This window comes from Polyodon spathula, chromosome 36 (assembly GCF_017654505.1).
Source record: "Polyodon spathula isolate WHYD16114869_AA chromosome 36, ASM1765450v1, whole genome shotgun sequence".
Classification (NCBI taxonomy): Eukaryota; Metazoa; Chordata; class Actinopteri; order Acipenseriformes; family Polyodontidae; genus Polyodon; species Polyodon spathula.
Genome location: NC_054569.1, coordinates 4,798,849 through 4,822,310, shown reverse-complemented (window position 1 = coordinate 4,822,310; position 23,462 = coordinate 4,798,849). Strand labels below are relative to the sequence as shown.

The 23,462-nt window shown below is 45.5% G+C and overlaps 1 protein-coding gene across 2 annotated transcripts in view; it reads left to right on the top strand.

Annotated features, from left to right (window-relative positions):
* Positions 1-3,178: 3,178 nt before the first annotated feature.
* Positions 3,179-23,462, top strand: part of arhgap32b (Rho GTPase activating protein 32b) — a 73,211-nt gene continuing 52,927 nt past the window's right edge. For both annotated transcript variants that reach the window (XM_041234882.1, XM_041234880.1), the window contains exon 1: positions 3,179-3,685. The gene's annotated coding sequence lies outside the window, so the exon portion shown is untranslated. The remainder of the gene's footprint in view (positions 3,686-23,462) is intronic.

Here is a 23,462-nt window from a genome sequence, read left to right as displayed (position 1 = left end):
AATAAATAAATAAAGAAGCAGACTCGATGAATTGCTCGAAACCTGGAAAGTACATCTCTGCATCGTGATGAGCTGTGGGCGTGTTTACACAGCCCGGTTATTATCTCACAGCTGCGTGTTTGAAGTTCTGGTGGAAGATGTGGTAAAGAGCAGCAGAACCAACACGTTTCCTCTTTCCCTTTGGTAAGGGTGGCCTCTGCTATGGGGTGTTCGGGCGAACAGCGCCGCGGTCCAGGGGAGCGGGGTGCGGTCCAGGGGAGCGGCGTGCGGTCCAGGGGAGCGGGGTGCGGTCCAGGGGAGCGGCGTGCGGTCCAGGGGAGCGGGGTGCGGTCCAGGGGAGCGGGGTGCGGTCCAGGGGAGCGGGGTGCGGTCCAGGGGAGCGGGGTGCGGTCCAGGGGAGCGGGGTGCGGTCCAGGGGAGCGGGGTGCGGTCCAGGGGAGCGGGGTGCGGTCCAGGGGAGCGGGGTGCGGTCCAGGGGAGCGGCGTGCAGGCCAGGGGGCTGCCCCCGGTGAAGAGCACCTCGGTCGCTGAGGTTCACAAGAGTCGTCTATAAAAAGCCCATGGGGTCGAGCTCCGTAGCCGATAATCCCCTCACTGTGACACACAGACGCCAGCCAGATGAATCAATTAAAAGAAACATGCCGGGGCCCATGCTTTACATTGGCTTTCCCAGTACTGGAGAGGGGGTGTTCTTCATTGGAGACATTTCCCAAAGTAGGTATCAAATTCCAAGCAGGGTGATTAGAAAGTCACCGTTCTTGAACATATGAAGCTAATGCAATAACACTTACCGGCGTCAGCAACTGTGCAAGACTATTCAGCACCCATGCCGTGGTCTATGAATCCTGGTGCCTCTACCTGCTGTTGCTGGGCAACAGACGCCGTTAGCCTTGGATACACACTGCCACTGTGCAGATAGACTGATTGAACACATCTCAGGACTCGAAGAAATAGAGGACACGTCAGCAACGCACACGGTGTCTGTAGACACTCAATCACAAATAACTAGCCAGCATGCTACTTTCTCATTATTCAAGAGACCAGAACTTCAAACAGAGACTGCTTTAACATTCTCCCAGCACGAGTGCTAATTAGGGGCTGTGAAAGAAAAGAAAATCGACGTTTTCCAACTACATTTCAATTCAAGCATTCATTCAACACGAACATAAAACAGAAACCCCGCCAGGGCCGCCAGGATAGGGTTACAATTTGTAATACACATGTCCCAATATAACCTATGAAATACAGCGTGTTTCTGAGATATCCCTGACTTCTATATTTACTAAAAATTTATACTGTATGTATTATTATCATCAAACAGTTCTGTTAATTCTGTTCCATGCTGCAATATCTCTCCTTCACCAGTAGAGGGAGATGCTGTAAACACCTACAGGCCGATACGTGCTGGAACATTCAGCTTTTTAGAAAAACACCGAATTTATATAATTTATACTTTATATCTAAAAGTGACTCTTTGGAAAATATCTATTTTAGCTCCGTATATATATATATACATTTCACATGAAGACCTATATGAAGATGATGAAGTCATATACCCACTGTGTGCGGGGGTGTTCTTCTCCTGGCGTCGCTACACGCATATATTTGTAAACATTTCACACGAAGACAGCACCCAGTAGCTTTAAAGCAGCACTAAGGTTTAAGAAATTGCGCAGCACCTCTCCTCTTAATCTCACACTGCACGGGTTATTCTCACTGGGCTCCCTTTTGTGGTGTTGAAGATGGGTTTTGTGGCTTGTTTCTTTAGCTGAAATAGTTTTTGTTGGTTTGTGTTTCTTTCACAACAGAAATATACTTTGTATCTAAAAGTGACTCTTTGGAAAATATCTATTTTAATTAGCTCCGTTATCCACTAGATGGCGCTGTTGTAAAAACAATGACGTGAAGATGATGAAGTCGCCACAAGCAAACACACGTTCCTTGTACTGTGTGCGTGGGTGTTCATTCTCCTGGCGTCGCTACACGCAGATCACTCAAGGAGATCAATACTTCCTGCATTTGTAAATTTCACATTTCACACGAAGACCTCTTGCTCAGCCACCCAGTGCTCTGCGGTGTGTTTAGCTTTAAAGCAGCACTAATCAAGGTTTAAGAAATTGCACAGCACCTCTCCTCTTAATCTCAACACTGCAAGGGTTATTCTCACTGGGCTCCCTTTTGTGGTGTTGAAGATGGGTTTTGTGGCTTGTTTCTTTATACTTCAGGATACATACACAGAGATGTCATTTGCATTCCCGTGATGTGTGTGCAAGTCTCACTGAGATTCTTGCTGTGTTTCAGCTCACAGGCATGTGTATCCTGCATGGCTTCCGGCCCTGTCGTCTGGACGTCCCGTCGTGTTTCCTCCTCAGTCCAGTTACACTTGCGCTCATCTCTGTGACGCAGGCCACTGCTTTATTCCTGCTGCCCCCTGGCTCTGCACAAACAGGATATTTCATGAGCTCAGTATACAGCAGCAGCAGAAGAAGAAGTTTAAACAAATATTTCAGGTTACTGCCCGTTAAGACCAAGTAAAACGCATCAGCCCTATACCAATTTTAGTTTTGCTGTGCAAGAACAGATCTTGAATGCGTGAGATCAATCCCCTGTGTATTTGAACAGGACAGAATTGTTAACATAATAATCATGTATTGAGATATTGGGATTAATCAGATATTGCTGTATCGTGTTTTGCATGTCTGACGTAAGAGACTAAGAGAATGAAACAAATAAAACTTGACGGACCTGAATCTCTGCTCCAGCAGAGCGCGGTCTCTCTCCCCGCACAGCTGCTGTGCTGTCAATATCCACACTGCTGGAACTGGCATCTACTCTCCCACAGCTATGACGCTCGCTCTCGCAGCCGATGACAATTCCATTCTCGATCCTTAATTCAGTTAATATATTTTAATGAAGAGGGACGTGAGAGCAATGATTAGTACTCATGGGACATGCATAAACAATTGATGTGTTTTGATGCACAACGTGTCCGTCTTAATGTAAAATAAATGTTACCAAAAGAAAACTTAATATAATAATAATAATAATAATAATAATAATAATAATAATAATAATAATAATGATAAGAAGAAGAGGAGTAATATCTGAGGGCGCGCTCCCGTGGCGAGCCGGTCCCTGTCACCGGCTGCGCGCACGCTGAGGCTGAGTGACTCGCAGATATAAAGAGGCGAAGCTCCGCATGGAGACGCGGCGCGGAGAGAGCGGCTGAAAGCAGATAACAACGCTAATCTGCAGCCATTGATAAAATGATAAGAAAGTGGACGAAACGCGGCGACTCTGGGATATAGTTCAAACCGCTGCTGGAAAGAAGCAGCAGCAGGAGCCGAAGCTGAAGGGACAGCAGGGTGTCGGCGCTGGTGTGGACTGTGCTTAACCGGGACAGCTTGCAGTCCGGTCTGCATTACTGCAGCAGCGCTTTTAACAAGGGCTTTTGTAAATAGCACTTTAAATATCCGCCTCGGCTGGGGTTCGTTTGTTTTCGTTTGTTAATTTTATCCGGATTGTTTTTTCCACCCCCCCCCCTTTCATTAATTTCATTATAATGCGATTTTCTGGAGGCGGCGGTTGTGGCTCTTTCAGTTGCAGATCCTGTGAAGGATGAGTGGAAGAAGATAAAAAAAAAAAAAAAATACATTGACAGTGATCATTTCCTGACAGTAACACGGTAAGACTGTATTTATCAATTAGAAATGTACACACGGCTTGCATTAACTGTAGCTGCACACGCACACTCACACACACACACACACACTCACACACACACACACACACACACACACACACACACACACACACACACACACACACACACACACACACACACACACACACACACACACACACACACACACACACACACACACACACACACACACACACACACACACACACACACACACACACACACACACACACACACACACACACACACACACACACACACACACACACACACACACACTCACACACACACACACACACACACACACACACACACACACACACACACACACACACACACACACACACACACACACACACACACACACACACACACACACACACACACACACACACACACACACACACACACACACACACACACACACACACACACACACACACACACACACACACACACACACACACACACACACACACACACACACACACACACACACACACACACACACACACACACACACACACACACACACACACACACACACACACACACACACACACACACACACACACACACACACACACACACACACACACACACACACACACACACACACACACACACACACACACACACACACACACACACACACACACACACACACACACACACACACACACACACACACACACACACACACACACACACACACACACACACACACACACACACACACACACACACACACACACACACACACACACACACACACACACACACACACACACACACACACACACACACACACACACACACACACACACACACACACACACACACACACACACACACACACACACACACACACACACACACACACACACACACACACACACACACACACACACACACACACACACACACACACACACACACACACACACACACACACACACACACACACACACACACACACACACACACACACACACACACACACACACACACACACACACACACACACACACACACACACACACACACACACACACACACACACACACACACACACACACACACACACACACACACACACACACACACACACACACACACACACACACACACACACACACACACACACACACACACACACACACACACACACACACACACACACACACACTCACACACACACACACACACACACACACACACACACACACACACACACACACACACACACACACACACACACACACACACACACACACACACACACACACACACACACACACACACACACACACACACACACACACACACACTCACGCTACTACGTGCTCAGAATTACATTGCAATCTGCTCTACTTTGTGGTTTTAAAAGGGAAATGTATGTTTTTGTAAAGTTGCAGGTGGGAGTTTAACCGTCCCCTCAAATAGTTGTATTTATTTATTTGTTTTTTAAATGTATAAAGCTTTATGTAAAGTATTTTCTTTGCGCTTTTCATTTCGTGGTGTTGTGACGCCCGATGTCACTTTCATCCAATGAGCTGCCGGCTTGTAATATGCCACAATGGGATTATTTACAACTTCATTTTGTGTTGTTGGATTGATTTTGCTGTTGTTGTTGTTGTTGTAAATGACGGCAGAAAATGGAAACCACGCAATTCGTTACAGTGTAAATGACTGGATTGTTTACTGATCTTTAGTGACTCCGTTCACGGAATCGTCATTGATAAAAAACGATGCCTGTCACTTAAAAAAAGAATTAAAAAGAAGCGACCGCTTGATATTAATTCCAGTTCTGTAGTTGGGGCGCCGCTGCGTGGTGTAATAACACGGTGCTGTAAGGTGAGGGCGAAGCAAATTAGAAAGGAGCTGCCCATTGTGGACGATGCTGTTGCAGAGCAATGCCAAGCACTGCAGAGCAAGACCGGGCTGTGTGTGCCACCCCCCTTTACCCTTCCACACAGACACTGCAAACTACCGCACTGCTTCAGCAAGAAACATCCACGTTTCAATCTGAACTCATTAAATAGAACAACAGTTTACAGCTTATCCAAACATAAGCACTTGTGAAATGTATCATTTATTATTAATGTATATGCATTGTCTGTGCCCCATAAGACAAACAAAATGTATACCTGTTTTATGCAACGTATGTGTGTGTGTGTGTGTGTGTGTTGCATTGAAAGTGTTCCCCCTGTTGTAGCCCTGTGGTAACCATACAGTTCTGTGTCCTGCAGTGTGACACACGTTAGCAGAGTGCTGTTCCTTTCTGTGCATCGTGTTAACTAACCATCAGTAACCTAGATTCTAATTTATTCAGTAACGAACATGTATTGAAATACAACATGCAAGAAACGGTGCCAGCAGACCAGGAGACCCGCTTTGACCTCATTAATGTGCTATTGCTGTAGCTGCAGCACAGTGAGGACTAGACAGCAATGCAGAGCATGTTCTGGAAGCAAGCTGTGTTACAGCAGGTGAGCAGGGCACTTGGATTTTTAATCTGGATAAGCCCTGCTGATACTGACCGCACCTTCAGTGGTATTGCCTTCTCTCGTGTCAATAAGAGTTCGTGTTCTTGGGCCCGGTCTTGGCTCGTCATTCTGCTGTGAGTGATATTAATTGCGTTGGCGCGGGATCTTTGCTGACTCGAGGCTTGTTTTTTTAATTGCTTTGCATTTGCTTAATAAGCTGACCGGGCTCCTCAGTTTTGAACTTGGCACTCCTCTTTCAATCCAGTTGCTGGATGCTGACGCCCTGACAATTTGCATGCAGTTTTATTTTTGGTCTCCTTGGTACACATGCATAATGTTTAGGAGATGCTGGGTTACAGGAGGGAACACATCGGCTATCTTAAGAAGACACACACTGTATGGCTGGTTTGATTGATCAGCATGAATCAGACTGCAGACCAGCAATGTCAAATCCTCCAAGTTGACTGGTTCCATATGCGATTACCAGGTTTGCAACTCATTGATTCTGGTTTTAAATCATGTAATGCTAATTGTCCCAGTTACTACTTGCATCTTGTCAGTCAAATCAATCCCTTCGATCCTTGAGTTTATGACTGCTTTGGGTATAGAGAACTGGAGTTTAGAAGAGGACGGGGCTTCTGCGGTTTGGAATAGCCTGCAGTGTTCCACTAGGGATTCTGAAACTGTTGGCGTTTTTACCCAAGACTTTCTGCTTTGCTCTTGCAAACACGTGATTCAGTGTTTTGCCTCGACTGTGACAGATGCAATACGAATGCAGTCCTGTTTTGTTGAAATCTGTATTCCAGGCTCATGCAGCATGGCTGAGTGGTAGAAACGCTGCTGTTTCTCCAAACCAAGTTTTTCACCTCATTTGAACCTTTGGTTCGAGGTTTCCAAAGCCATCGATGTTCAGAATATTCTGTTCTCATTCAAGTTCCAACCTCTATCATCTGTTTATTTGCTGTCATAAATTATGCACAGGGTGTATCCAGGAAGGCCGGTGTGCTTTGCAGGGGCTTCCTGTTGCATTTCCCCACAGAGTACTCTTAATAGTGAAGTCAAGTGTGGAAAAGGACTGTGATGATTGAGTGACCCGCCTCATCTGGCTTTCAGGTTAGTTGTTTATTTCAAATGGTTTGCCTTTATTGAAAATGACAGATGCGTTCACAATCTCGCACCGTGGCATGCAGAACGTGCTGAACTAGTGCCAGTGCTGCAGAAACTCACGGTATTTCAAGTTGTGCTTCTGAATACTCTTACTTTGTGGAAGCCACGCTCTTGTTCAAAGCAGGCCTGTTCTGTAATGCTTTTAAATTGCTCAGTAGCTGTGGGGAATTGCAGAGCTACTGTACTGCATGTTATCTCACTGTTTAAATTTCAGTGTTTTAATCTAGCTGCTTTAATCAATCAGTCATGGTAATTATTTAGTTTTAATTGTACAACTGCGTGCAACTGTTGGCTTCTGCGTTGTTCCCCGGGACGCCCTTGTAAACAAGATGACTTCACCCTGATGGATTTGCCTCGTGAAACAATTAAAATCATTTCCAGTCTGTTCTGCGATCACGAGAAACGCACGATAAAGGAGGGGGAGAGGTGTAGGAAAAAGAATCCTCTTTGAATGAAGGGCCCGCCCAGAGTCCGTACAGGGGGCTAGTCGGACACGCTGTCATGGCAATGGCCCGTTCCGAGGGGGTGCCCCTCTTTAGAACACGCTTGTTAGGAATCTGTTCTGAGCTGTCGTGATAACCAGGAGAATGCAGGCTCAGCCCCAAGATTACACTTTCATTGATCCAGATTCTGAGGCTTGGAAAGTACTGTCTGATAGTTAGGATTTTACAGAGGTGGATAGATTGGGAAACCATTCACAGTGCAGTGTGACGGGACTAGCCACAGTGCACTGTCTTCCTCTGCGAGGATAGAGTATGCTGTGTGTGTGTGTGTGTGTGTGTGTGTGTGTGTGTTCATCTTGCTGTGCGTTTCATGTGCACTGCAGTGTGTGTCTATGTTGTGTGTGCGTGTGAATGCGTTTGTTTTTCTGGGTGTGATTTTATAGCTGGAGGAGTTTTGGGAATGGCTACTACATCTCTCCCCACCCCCTCAACAGAAACAGGGCCTCTTTTTGATACAAGCATTCATACTGAAAGGGCTGGTGTGGCCTATATAAATATCTCCCGTCAGATCAATACTCGTCATACATATGTACACACAGCCTCCACTTTAAGGAGGACCCCTAATCGGGGGGGGGGGGGTTTACCCCGCTCCTCCCACCTTTCTCACGTCTCCTTTTAAAATGCAAATGATGGCTTCCTGCCCTTTAAGCCCAAAGAGGGACTTTTCCCTGGGAAAACGATCTCTATAGAAGAGTATCAAAAGAGACCCTGCAAACTGGACTGAGGGGAAAATGCTTTACTTTAATCCACATGGGTCCACGTGTTGGTGCACGGCTTCGTTCAGTATTCTGCCATTGCCGTCACTGTGTGTGCCAGTGTTTGACAAACATGCTGCAAGAGTGCAAACTAATAATGAACCTTCAGGTCTTCTAAAATGGCTTAAATAAACAACTTTTATTTTGAAACAGCTAATTGTTGAAATTGGTGAAAATGTGGTGGTGTTGTTGTGTTTGAAAACTATACTGTAAGTATGTAAAACTGGAGCCAAACGTGAAATTATAATTGTTATGTAAAAATACAGTATGTTATCCAAGTTTCTCTTTTGGAATATCTCTCTCTCTCTCTCTCTCTCTCTCTCTCTCTCTCTCTCTCTATATCTCTGTGTTTTAGTTATCAGGAGCCCTCACAGTGGTAATAAAGGCTGTTGATCACTTTGTGCTGCAGGTGTGTAAAAAGCAGGACAGTGACAGATGGCAGGTTGATGACAATGGGATTCTAGGACTTGCTGTAGCACCCAGAGTCCTAAAGATCCCTTTAACACAGCAGACTTGGAGAGTCCATTACCTCTCTGTTTAGACGAAGAGCTCAGTCATTGAGATATTACAAGAAGCAAATTGCATCGTTTCCAAAGGGACACAAACCAACACTGACAAAGACCTCCACTCTTCCAGATATTACAGGAACATGAACATGAAGACTGGCAAACTAACTGCAGCCCCTTCCTTCAGCAGCAGTCTGTTTGTTATTTCTGCTAATTCCTGTACGTGTACTGCAACCGCCACCCTACAGCAGGACTCTGCCTGTAACTTTCTAGAATCTCAAAGAAATGCATTCCAGTCCTGTGCCTTCATCTGCACGACACTTTATTTTGGATTTGCTGTTTAGTTTTTGAATTGAGGATTTGCAGTGAATGTGTGGACCCCTCTGGTCAGATTTTAAACCAGAAAATAGCTGGTTTTTAAGCCTTTGCTTAGGCAGTTGCTGGCAGTGTGGTTAACTCAGAAATGCATGAGCATGTATTTCAGGGACTGCTGGAATAACCCTTTTTTCTGGTTGAAATATTTATCTGTAACAAATCCTCCCTTGAGGGGGTTAGCAGATCAGTTTCTCTGCTCAGAAGATGCAGTACTCGTGCGTTGATGGGGAAATTGAACTGGACATTTTCTGCACATTTTTGCCCTTGTTAACTCCATACCCTCCATCTCCTTCTGAAGGCCCGTTGTTTCGTTCCTGCAAATATATTTACAAAAACAGTGTTAAGAAGACAGTTCTGTGTACGCACGGGCGTGATGCCTCACTAGTTTGTGGAGATGCTTTGAGGCAGTGGGGTGAGGGGCATTGTTCGCTGTAGCCTGGGAGTCCTTTGTAAAGCATCTCTTTGCATCAGGATTGAACGTGATGTATCTGTGTGGGCTGCACTGGCTCATGTGACACACCCTGTCACTAATCCAGAGTCACCGGCTGCAGTCGCCGGCCAGGCTGCAAACGTGTTCAATCCCATTAACCCTTTGGGGAGACGGGTTAGCGTCTGGGTCCCGTAATGTGTTTGGAAAGGCTCTGGTCTCGGGTGGTGAATCCAGGCACTAAACGGATTATGGCTGGCAGGCTGGGGGTTGATGTGCTGAGTGGAGATTCAGTGACAGCACAGCAAGCCTGTTCATCCGAGAGGGATCTGAACTGCAATGAATCACAAACCAAGCGGCCGTCCTAGAGATTTTAAACCAAGGAAAATGGGTCTGATTTGTGTGCCTCCTCCTGTGCATCAAGCCCCCCACATCCTCATTAAAACACCTTATTCTTGTAGTAATGAAGTCCTGACGGTGCATTTCCCCATGCTCCCTCTCCAGGAACGCCCCAAGGCGTTTTGGAAAAGGCTGTGAGGAAGCAAGGTACTTGACAGTGAAATGAATGGAGATTTCCTTGGGTGGTAAAAATGATTAAATTCTGAATCGAGGGTCTGCAGAGCTAGCTGTTATCTGTATAAGTAAAGGGTTTCTTCTGCATTGTTCTGCATGTTTTTGATGTTCACTTGTTTTATATACTGTCACATTTTAAGACTGACTGACTGAATCTAGCTGCCGCACACTGTTGTGGAAATTGTCTGTGCTGAATCTCTGAACGGCCAACCAAGTGATAATGAATCATTTTGAAAGCAAAGCTGTCTGCAGTTTCTGCAGAAGTGAATCTGACGCAGCACAACGAAGAAAGCTGCACATGTACAGGAAGATATCTCGGCAGGAGAAGAATGCCTCCAGGCTGATGGGCTGTAAACACTTTCAAGTGATGATGACACACTTTGCTGCCGAGTTGCTCTAGTTTTGCTGTGTTTCCAGTTATTTGGGGGGTTGGGGTTTTGCACTGGAGTGAAGTGCTTTGTATTTGTTTGTTTTTTGGTGTGTGTTTGTGTGTTGAACCGGTTGTGTGTTAAGTGCTTTGAGATGTCGTATGTCTGTGTGAAAGGTTGCAGTAACTGCAGTGTATTTGCCTGTTGAAATGAGATGGCTACAGACCAATGCATTCAAATTTAAGCTGACACTGACTTATTTTTTTTTATTTTTTAGGGAAGTACAAATTAGTAACCAGCTTTATCTGAATCCTGTAGCTCCTCAATGAGTCATTGACTACTTCTGAATCCCAGTAACGTTTGACTACTGGAATGGTTTAGAGAGCAGATACGAACTGGAGAAGTTAGTTAACAAATAGACGTTTCATAGGGTTATTTTATTCCTGATACATGCCCACAGTACATGTGTCTGAGTTTGTCTTTCGAGGCACATGTGTGTGTGCTTTGAGAAACAATATATTCAGCGGCAGCGAGCCCCGTGCAGTTTGCAGTTTCAATCCAGTTGTCCTGCTCAGTTTTCCAAACTGCCGGATATTCAGTTATCCTAATTTCTGGAACAGCTGCAAGCCGACTCTTCTATAACCACGAAAGAGGTGGAAGAATACAGATTGTTTGAATGTCTTCAGACGGAGCTTGGGCTTGTGGTTTGTTTTGTTGATCTCATTCGTCAATCCCAGCTTTTTCACGCAGATGGGGAATGGCTTGCCACAAAGCAGCTCTCTGTCTGGTTGGTTTTTAGAAGAGGCTCTTCCCAGAGCCCAAAGGGTTCTGAAAGACCCGACACACGTGCTGAACAAAATAACCAACCTCTAGTCAGCCTGCTGCCCTGGATTTGGATGCATTGTGCTTTTTTTCCCAGCATGAGTCATTTATTGAATAGGGGTGTGATTAATATGCAGATGGACTGCAGTCTACACACCTGTCTGTAATAGTAATACTATCTACCGCTGGGCTTGTCTGTGATCATTTTCAGCACTTCCTTTTCCCAGGAATGGAAGCTATTGAAAGAGCAGTACAGGACATGGTACAGAATCTATAGGAGGCTGGAGTTCACGCTGCTGGGGGATGTTGCTGGATTAATGGAAGGATCTTTGAGTCTTCCTGTCGCTTTGCAGTTTGACCTGGAGGATGGTGAGGGAGCGTGAGAGAAAGAGAAAGAGTCGCTAGAGAAGGCGTTAAATCTCTGTGCAACAGGGGTAAGCTGGCCTTCAGGCAGATCCGAATGGGACAGAGTAAGAGTTAGGATTTTGTTCAGTTGAATCTCTCCCTGCTGTACCTGCTTGCTAGGAAACGTTTTTTTCATGCTGGCATTTCAGTCGGGTAATCCTGTTTGTCGGGATGCTTCGAACTGATGTTCTTACCAGGGATTTTGTGTGATCTGAATGAACGGCATTTCAGAAAGAGATCCCTGCACACTGTTGGGTCTCAGTCCTCTCTTGGTTGCTAGACTTGCAGAAACGCCACTGGCGTGTCAGAAAGGCCCTTCTGTCCTCTGGGTCAGCGTGCACTGTGCAAGGTAATGACTGCCAGATGTATGGCACCCTTGAGCTAGTGAATAAAGCAACCTCTTTAGTCGGTACTAATGGTTTGGGTCCAAGAAGGAAACGTCTTTCAGTTTCGGACGCTCCATTGTCCCCCTCCATGGTCACCTTGCAGGGACTCGGCTGAGCGTGACTTGATTTCCAGGCTCTCTGCCTGGAATGAGTAGAACTCCCTTCACAGCGCTTATTGTTTGCATACCAACTAGTGGTGCTGCAAAAGGAACAAAGACTATGTTAACCTTTGGCCTGCCCCTGAATCTGAAGAGGGCATTGTTGTGCAAAGCTGGGGTGGGCTTGGCTGTTCACACTGTTCGTTCATTTAATTTAGGGAGCGTCTCTAAACTCTGTTTAGTTCCACTAATTGGAGCTCGAGACCAAACCCTGCACACCAGTGTGTGGGGGGGAAAAAAGGTGCAACAGATTATTTATTTATTTATTTTTTATTTTTTATTTTTTTATTTTTATTTTTCCTAAATATATGAATTGGTAGGAATTCCTGCTACTGTAACGTGAATAGCGGATTTTATCCCACGTTCTGGGAGGGGTGGTTGGAAAAGGTCCAAGGCATTCCTTGAGTCTGGATCATTACGAGGGCTTGACAAAAGGAATTTTCATTGAAACTTTGTTGTGGTTGGCAGCGAAATGTTTTCATTAAAGTAACTTGAAACAACACCACAGTGCGTAGTACACACGAGCAGTAGGTCATCTCTCTTCTCGGAGGGAGGATGCCGAGAGAGAGAGAGAGAGAGAGAGAGAGAGAGAGAGAGAGAGAGAGAGAGAGAGAGAGAGAGAGAGAGAGAGAGAGAGAGAGAGAGAGAGAGAGAGAGAGAGACCACACTGAGGATTCCAGAAGTGGAAATAAAAAAGATGTATTGTTGTCTCTTCAGCAGCCCTGTAAACATGTAGCTCTTGCATTCTCAGGGGTTGCAGGGAAACCAGTACTGCCCCTGTTATATTTTGTTCTCATTTACATGCAGTTTGTTGACTCGTAGTTTTCGTACACAAAGCTGTTTCCTTATTATTCCTTAATGTACAGGCTCCAATTCTGATAATGCTTCTTTATCAATGACCAAAAGACAATGAAAGACGATTGGATGAAGTGAGGAAATGGAAGATCTTTCTGTGTGTGTGTGTTTTTTGTGTTAAGATCTCACTTGGAATTATCAGGGGTGAGTATTTCTAAACAGATTCTAATAAGAGTTGCTTTGTTTCTGTCTGGTTTTGAGTCTGTGACACTGTGGAGGAGAGCGCTGTAGTTTTGGCTGCAAGCTGGAGTTTCTGATGAAAGACAGACAGGCTGATAAATCCTCGTCTAAACCACGTCAAGCAGTGGAGAGCAGGAGACGAAGGCTGCTGCTGCCCGCATTACGAAGACTGCAACAGGCAGAAAGATGACACATTCAGTATTAAAGCAGCTCCCCTCCCATCTGCAGAAATGAGTACTGTGCACTGGAATTAATAAGCAAGAGAGAATCTGGGAGAAAGAGCCTGCGCTGCCCGAACTCTTCATAATTACTGAATTAATAGCAGCATCGCCCCGTCTCTCCAGATCAACGCCACCTAGTGGCTTACGCAGCGCAACGTCTGCCCAGATATTTGATTGATACAAGGGGGGTTCCCTTTCTTCTAGGGGAAAGGGGTTACAGACTCTTTGTAAGACAGTTGGGTTTAAGATCTTTAGCGTTGCAGTTGTACACAATACTGCTGTGCTGATCGAAAGATATTGATCTGGGTCTCGTCACATTGAGCACCACTTCACTCCCGGCACCAGCATGACCAGATGCACAGAACAGTCCAGGGAATCTTATGGGGCGCAAACCTTCCTTGCTTAGGGTAATTAGCCACGGATAAGTAAACTGGTATGCTTATGAATAGGAAGAGGTGTTGTATTGTAAGGAGCACATGGTCCCACGTAAGTCTATAAGTGTTGTGTTGAAACTGTAGAAAGTGAACCAGAGAGTGCCACCAGAACTATAGTAAAGAAGAGCACAAGAAGAGCACGTTGCTGTACAATACAGCACGCTTGCTATTTGTTTGTTCCCTTAGGCTCTCGTTGAATGGTGAATCACACTACCAGTGCATAAGAAAAGCACTCTGAGCTTGCTATTGTTGAACTTTGCCCTTTGACTTGTTTCGGTTTTGAGACAGTAGCACAGCACTGCAAACAGGCATTCAGCTCTGTGTAAATTATTTGCCCGCTGACTGCCTCAATTGAGTGGGCCAGCTGTTAACCTATTGTACACAATCACACACAGACCCATCCTCAGCACACTTACTGTATCATTCATGAGCTGAATTATCAAAAACTGACAGCTGTCCCACGAGTGGTGAGTCATCTTTTTTTTTTTTTTTTTATCCTTATAGTTTCATGTAAGGCATGTTAAAGCCAATGTGGATAAAAGAGCCTGAAGATTCAGGTCAATGGTGGGTGTTAATATCTCACAAAGACAGCAGTTTATTATTATTATTATTATTATTATTATTATTATTATTATTATTATTATTATTATTCACATGATCACTATTAACATTGTCAGTATTATTATCAGACGGATCTGCAGCATATTTTGTCTCCTGAAGATTAAATAACCAACATCTTTTCCTCCCAGGCAGGTTCCCTGGCAGCAGGGCACTGATTAGCGATGTTGGCAGTCAAGCTAATCCCGTACAGGTTTAATAGGATTGAGATCTGTCAATCGGGCAGGACAGTCTTGCATGCCGATCTCCTCTCAATCTCCCAGGTGGATGCCGCCCTGCCTGCAATGCACCGTTTCTTTCTTGACCTCCCCCATCCTTCAGTGCAGGGGCTGAATGAAAGAGCGCAGTGTGGATGTGCACTATGGACAAGCCCCATGCCAGGCAGAGATCTCCTTGACTAGCGTCTCTGGATAGTGTAAAGAAGTGTAGTAACAGTGCTCCTCCTGGACCTTTCTGTATTAGCCCCAGGGGAAAGGCTAATGGCTTTAGACTGACAGGCCAGTGCAGTGGATCGTTCTTTAAGCCAGCCAGGTCCTTGCACTGGCATTACGGGAAGTCATTAGTGTGGCTGGGTTCTCCCTATGCGTTAACACTGCATTAGAAAGAGCTAACTCGTAAAAGAGCGGGCTGAGTGGTAAGGAGTGTTTAACAGGATTGAAACGGGATTGTTCCCCTGAGTCAATCAGCAGCTACTGTACTTCCTTCCCTCGTCCCGTTCCAGTCTCCTCCGCCTGGTCGAGGAGCCCGCTCTCCACTCTGTCATGTGTGCTGAGCGCCAGGTAGTGAGAGAGAGAGCGCTCTCTTCAAACATGCTTTACTGGATTAGACTGGATAGCCAGATGTTAAAGGAGCTTGGGTCAATGTGTTGTTTGTTTATAACGGACTCTTGGAGAACACCCTGCTCCTGTGCTATCACATTACAGCTGACCCTTTCCCAAAGACTGCTACTAAAATACTGATTGATTTGCTATTTTCGTACTACAGCAAAGTATACTATTCATGAATGGGGGCATGCAGTATTAGTGGACTGCCCTACTTAGATCTGCAGTGTCAAACAATGCGCTTTACTTATAAACTAAATGCTTTCTTCCTCAGTTTGCCCTTCTGTACTCCCGACTTCAGCTGAAATCAGACCTTGGTTAATGGCCAGCTTGTTTACATTCCCAAAAGGTAGTTTATTTTGCCGGGGCGCGCACACACACACACACACTTTCTCTCTCATCTTCTTCTCCTGAATTAAAAAGGCATGCTTCTTCTACTACCTGCAAAAGCAGGAGGTTATACTGTAGATGCAAGCTGCACAGGAGCCCAGGAGGGGGAAGTGAAATAGATAGCTGAAGTTCAGAATGGTAATCTAGCTGCCAGTTAACCTGCTGTTTGACCAAGCGCTTTCCACTGGCTTGTCAGACTTGTGTTCTCAGGCTTGGCTGACCGTTGTTGCAGGGTTCTCGTCTGTGGCAGGTGTTCACGCAGTCTCTTGTAATAGGCGCAGGATCGTCTCCATGCATGCCTTCCTCAGGAGCTGGCACCTCTTCTGCTCTCCTGGAGGACTTGCCCGAGCCAGCCTGCCCCCTTGAGAAGAGCCAGAGCAGACAGGCCTGTGGTAAACATTCGGGCTCTAGAATCTCCTCCTGTCTGTCTTTCCCTCCTCATTGCTGTCAGCATGCTGGTCTGGGAGGTTGCCGTGGATACCGTCAGCTGTGTGTTAAAGAGTCCCACCTTCAGAGTGAACATTTCTGAAGGTGTATTTGATGGTATTTGAAAGTGTCTGATGTTCTAGTAATTCATTCACTTGCACCTCACACCTGAAGCTCCATTCACCTGCACCTCACACCTGAATCTCCATTCACCTGCACCTCACACCTGAAGCTCCATTCACCTGCACCTCACACCTGAAGCTCCATTCACCTGCACCTCACACCTGTATCTCCATTCACCTGCACCTCACACCTGTATCTCCATTCACCTGCACCTCACACCTGTATCTCCATTCACCTGCACCTCACACCTGTATCTCCATTCACCTGCACCTCACACCTGTATCTCCATTCACCTGCACCTCACACCTGTATCTCCATTCACCTGCACCTCACACCTGTATCTCCATTCACCTGCACCTCACACCTGTATCTCCATTCACCTGCACCTCACACCTGTATCTCCATTCACCTGCACCTCACACCTGTATCTCCATTCACCTGCACCTCACACCTGTATCTCCATTCACCTGCACCTCACACCTGTATCTCCATTCACCTGCACCTCACACCTGTATCTCCATTCACCTGCCTGACGGAAGCTCTATAGCTGCAGGAGACCGTGCATATTGATAATATGATATTATTGCTTGGTTGCTTGGTTGGTTCAAAAAAACTGCTCTCAATTTGTGCTATTGGGGAGGGGAAGCGTAATGGATTTCTTTAAGTACATAAGAACATAAGAACAAAGCATGCCTTCTGTTTTCAATGAAATCAGCCCACGCTGTTAATTTTAACATGACATCTGCTTTTTTGTGTGTGTGTGAATGATGCTGTTGAGTGATCTATGAATCGACATGCTTCCAAATCTGCACAGGATAGGGGTCTGCTTTGTAGAGCAAGATAAATCTCTATTAAATACATAAAAAGTACAATTCAGGTACTCGATTTGCAAAGACTGGATCAATCCAGGAGGCTTTGCGTCCACAGAAATCTGAAGCATGTATTGACGTTTCTAACAGTTCCACTCTGTGCTTATCTTCCTGCAAAAGCAACAGCAGATTTGTTCTTCTCCACGGCAATAGGGAAGCATTTCTGTGGGTGAATCCGAAGAGCGGCTCTTGACTTTTGAATGCGTTTCACGCTGTGAGAAAGTGTACAGTATGTCTAGTGCCCCTTCAATTATTAAGCAATCTGCCTGGCAGACCAGTTATAGAGCAACATGACTTGTTATGTGTTTCATCAAAGTGAGTGTGTTGATAAAAGCGCTACAGTTCAGGCTGTTCTTTTCAGTCTCTCTCTGGGGATTTGGCTGCCCGATCGAAACCCCCTGTGCTGTGCGGGAGACCTGTCTGTGTAAAAGACGAGGAGACCGGCATTTAGAGAGCATGCTCTTCTGAAATCTAGCTTTTACCCTACGAGTATTAATAAAAGAATCACTTCCTCCCAACTGCCCTGCTTTCCTCTGCAGGTCACAAAGCCATGAAAATCGTACCTTACTTCATGAGGAAATGTTTCAGTATTCAGATTGCATGTAAGGAGCCGTCTCAGCAGGTCAGTATGTTCCAGCCGCTGTTTGCTGTTTGATTAATGGGAAGCCTTGTCTGTACCCAGTATTAGTGTGGCGCTGAGTTATACTCTGGCAATCATCTTGGAATGAGTTTCCCACAAGCTGTCCAATGACTCACCTCTGATGTCATCTCTCACGCTGCATGATATAGAAGATTTCAGCCAGAATCCAACATGAGAAGGTAGGGAATTGAAGTGGGGGCTTTGTGGGTTTGTGCAGCTGGCTGGAGTCTGTGCAGGGCTGGCTCGAGGCAGCGTTCTGTTTCTCCGTTATTGCAATCTGTGCAAATGGCATTTTTCTTCAAAGAAACACAGCTGTGTTAACCACAGAGTAGGACAGAAACTTACAAGAACAGTAAAGCATCTTCAGTCAAGATAGTTTTACTGCATTTGTTAACCCTAAAGTGGCACTGAAGTGCCTGCATACTGTATGGGAGGCTCCTTCCAAAAACAGACTAGATGTTTCTTGGAACACTTTCAGCATGGAAGTACAGTACAGTAAGGTAAACTCGGAAGAACTGTGCAGGATGGCAAAGCAAGTTGTGTTTATTTATTTATTTATTTTAACTCCCTTTTACACACGTTTCTAGTTTATCTGAACACATCGCACATTGTCTTGCTGACACAGATTGTGATACAGTACTGTCATTCTCTTGGGGTAACAGCAAGATGACGTCTGATAAAAATCAGTACTGTCTAGGGAGTGGTTTTCTTGAAACCAAAACCACACACATTGTGATGCGAGTCAGTGCAGTGAAAGAGAAACCTGCTGTATTGTAAAGTGACCCACCCTCAGTACTGCAGTTCATTGTGCAGCAAGCGGGACACAAGGCTGCAGAGAGTTCATTCACTACCCCATGTGCTGGGTGTGCTGTAGCTTTAATACAGCGCTGGTTTGTTGTGAATGTATTGTGAAGCAGACTGGATCGGAGGGTGCAGTACAATACCCTCCCTCCTTCTCTTTTGTGTTGCATCTGCACAAAGCTGTGGCTTTGGGGAATGTTGTGTTTTTCCAGGAGAGCGCTCTCTGTCTCTCTGTCTCTCTCTCTCTCTCTCTCTCTCTCTCTCTCTCTCTCTCTCTCTCTCTCTCTCTCTCTCTCTCTCTCTCTCTCTCTCTCTCTCTCTCTCTCTCTCTCTCTCTCTCTCTCTCTCTCTCTTTGTTAATCTGTTGAGCTGGTGGCTTTGTGAGAGCCTGGGAGATTCCCCAGCAGGTTCCACTGCATTAATTCATTCATTTGCAAACAGCCTGGCGAGGGAAATAATCAATTGTGAGTCATCTATTTATCCATCGCTGTACACTGCTGCTCAAAATCCTCCTGTTTCTGGATGATTTTATATATATATATAAATTACACAAAATACAAATTGTAAAGCTTGCTGATAGTTTAGTATTAAAAAACGTTTGTGTGTTTTTTTTTTTTTTTTTTTTTTTTTTTTGTAAAATTACAAAATGATCTGCATGTAGTCTAAGATATTTAGAAACACATTTCTCAGAACAGAAGTATCTGGACCATGCTGCAGGTTCAGGACTTCTGCAGGACTGCGTTTGCTTCAAGGTACAATTCGTTGCTTCCTGTAATACTGGTAACAGATTTGTTTGGCAGCATCTAGTATTGCAGGTTGCATGCAACAAAGGGCTTCTGAGAGTCCTGCAAACAAAATGCAACAGTTGGTTCCAAAGTGTTGGTGCAAGGTTGGGTTACTGGGTTAAAGTTATCTACAAGGACTACTGAGGGATGTATTGGTTTATAAAACAAATCCTTTTTTTTTCAAGATAAGCTTGTGTGTGCTTTGTCTAACACTGACCCACTGAGTGCCACTGTTGGGGTCTGTTTACCTACAGCAGCTGAAACACTTAGTTCACAAGCACTGGAAAAGAAATGGTGAAACCTGGGAGCACACTTCCTGCAGCAGGATTAAGCCCATAGGTTTCCTACTAGGAGATCTTCATGCAGCAGTAGGGATGGAAGATGTATTTAACAAGGGCCTCATTGCTCAAAGTCCTGATCATTTTAATAATATCATTTTGTTGAGAGGAGTTGTGAAATCCAGACAGCAGAACTGCAGATTAAATGAAGGAAATATATCCAGAGCTATACTGGAATACTAGTGTTCAGTGGATGTATTGAAATAATGAGCTTGGTGCTTTAAGGCTCAGATGTCTGCTTCTGGGGATGCAGCTGTTGGAAGTCAAACTGAGGGAGTCCCAACTGTTCCACTCCAGATTCACTGAAGAGGTCCCGAGCCCTGAAACAAAAGGAAATGGACCCTACACTATAACAGTGTCCATTGTAAAGCGTTCTGCAGCGCGTGCCACTCGTGATGGGGGTTGCTTTTGCACTGCACAGAGTAACGCTACACGCTAAAGGGGACAGAAACTGAAACCACACATCTCCTGGAGTGGAGCCAGCTCGGACAGTCTTCTAAAAGCAAACCCTGAATCACCCGTGCAGTGTGCTGCGCAGTATACCGCTGCATCTCCAGCCCTGATGTTCAGATCTATTGCAGAGCTAAGTTCTAGCAAGTGTCCGTGTTGAGTATGAATGAGAGTGCAGCAAGCCTAGGCCCCTGGATTACTTTGCCTCAGCGATGTGTCTGTTTGGTCTGTATCCAATCGATCATGTTATTGAACCGGTGTTTCTTTCACGGTTACAGCGTGTGTCTTCAGAGAAGCATTGCTTGATTACACAAAGTTTACAGTTAGCTTTTAAGATTGGTGTTTTACAGAATTCAAAATTCCAAACACTGCACTGGTTTTACATGCATCTGTCTGTTGCAGATTGTAATCGTATGTGAATTTAAAAAAAAAATCTCAGAGATGAGTTTTTTAGGCAAACTGTAATTCTAACTGGTTAATGGAGACATTTAATTATTTCTTCTAGCGAGTCACACCTTTAACTAACAGCCGGGCCCTGAGCAGTACAGTGTGTGATATTTATCCTCCTCACTTGCCTTGCAGCTTTAGTTATCTATTTTAAAACCCCTTTTTTAAACACAAACCTAGTAGCTGGTGCCTATTAAATATCTGTACAAAGGTTAGCCTTTTTCCAATGTAACCTTTTTCTGAAGTACATTTATAGACAAAAAAAGCATGAAATGATTCATTTCTGTGAAGGGCATTCCAGGGTCAAGTGTAATCTCACAGTAGTCAGGGATCAGCATTTGAAATTGCATGTACATTGGAAAATTAAGAGTCGAGTCAAAATGTTTCTGAAGAACAGAAATACCGGGACTTCAGCAGGACTTTTTACATGTCGTTTGGAATTAATATTTCATTTGTGGTTGATGCTATATCACTGCTTAGGTCTGTTTGCAGGCGCTGTGTACAGTATCTCTAACAAAGATACTGCTGCTGTGTGAATTCAACAAGGCAGTGCCTCATCTCATGCTCTCCTTGTCTCCCTGAAGGTGCTGCTGTGTGAATTCAGCAAGGCAGTGCCCTCATCTCATGCTCTCCTTGTCTCCCTGAAGGTGCTGCTGTGTAAATTCAACAAGGCAGTGCCTCATCGCATGCTCTCCTTCTCTCCCTGAAGGTGCTGCTGTGTGAATTCAACAAGGCAGTGCCCTCATCTCATGCTCTCCTTGTCTCCCTGAAGGTGCTGCTGTGTGAATTCAGCAAGGCAGTGCCCTCATCTCATGCTCTCCTTGTCTCCCTGAAGGTGCTGCTGTGTGAATTCAGCAAGGCAGTGCCCTCATCTCATGCTCTCCTTCTCTCCCTGAAGGTGCTGCTGTGTGAATTCAAGCAAGGCAGTGCCCTCATCTCATGCTCTCCTTGTCTCCCTGAAGGTGCTGCTGTGTGAATTCAACAAGGCAGTGCCTCATCTCATGCTCTCCTTGTCTCCCTGAAGGTGCTGCTGTGTGAATTCAGCAAGGCAGTGCCCTCATCTCATGCTCTCCTTGTCTCCCTGAAGGTGCTGCTGTGTGAATTCATCACATGCTCTCCTGTCAATCTCATGCTCTCCTGTCTCTCCCTGAAGGCAGTGCCTCATCACATGCTCTTCTGTCTCTCCCTGAAGGCAGTGTCTCATCACATGCTCTCCTGTCTCTCCCTGAAGGTGCTGCTGTGTGAATTCAGCAAGGCAGTGCCCTCATCTCATGCTCTCCTTGTCTCCCTGAAGGTGCTGCTGTGTGAATTCAGCAAGGCAGTGCCCTCATCTCATGCTCTCCTTCTCTCCCTGAAGGTGCCTGAAGGCAGTGTCTCATCGCATGCTCTGCTGTCTCTCCCTGAAGGCAGTGCCTCTCTCCCTGAAGGCAGTGCCTCATCACATGCTCTCCTGTCTCTCCCTGAAGGCAGTGCCTCATCACATGCTCTCCTGTCTCTCCCTGAACGCAGTGCCTCATCACATGCTCTCCTGTCTCTCCCTGAAGGCAGTGCCTCATCACATGCTCTCCTGTCTCTCCCTGAACGCAGTGCCTCATCACATGCTCTCCTGTCTCTCCCTGAACGCAGTGCCTCATCACATGCTCTCCTGTCTCTCCCTGAATGCAGTGCCACATCACATGCTCTCCTGTCTCTCCCTGAACGCAGTGCCTCATCACATGCTCTCCTGTCTCTCCCTGAAGGCAGTGCCTCATCACATGCTCTCCTGTCTCTCCCTGAAGGCAGTGCCTCATCGCATGCTCTCCTGTCTCTCCCTGAAGGCAGTGCCTCATCGCATGCTCTCCTGTCTCTCCCTGGAGGTGCTGCTGGGCGCGTTGACATTCTTCTGCATGCATCCATCCTATATTTAGCATGCCGCTTGTTCCCTCATTCTTTTGCTGAAATACTTGCTGCAGTATTTCCTAATTCAAAAGGTAACCTGGCTGCTGCTGTTTCCCTGCTAAAGCATACGCATTCATCACAAAAAGGCATCTTCATTGTCAGGGTGTTTTATTTAAGAAGATAAATGGTTGCCTCTCTCCTCTCCAGCAATCCGCATACTCTTTTAATCTGTAACCGTGTAAGAATTTATCCCGGCATATCACTAGTGACCCAGAGAAAATCAAGAGAATCTTCCTGTTTACAGTCTATTGAGACAGAATAAATCCCTCCCTCTCTTTCATCTGACTCTCTACTGCTGTTTTAATCACTTGTACACAGCGATCGCTTCACTAGGGAACGCTTCTGGCACAGTGGCTTTTTTTGTTGCTGTTGTTAAGTGATGTATCAAGGAAATGATTAAGTTAAACTCTTGCAATTGTGATATACCTTTTGAACAGGATGTAAAATCAATAATGAAGTTGGATATTGTTCGTCTGTTGGTCAAGACGC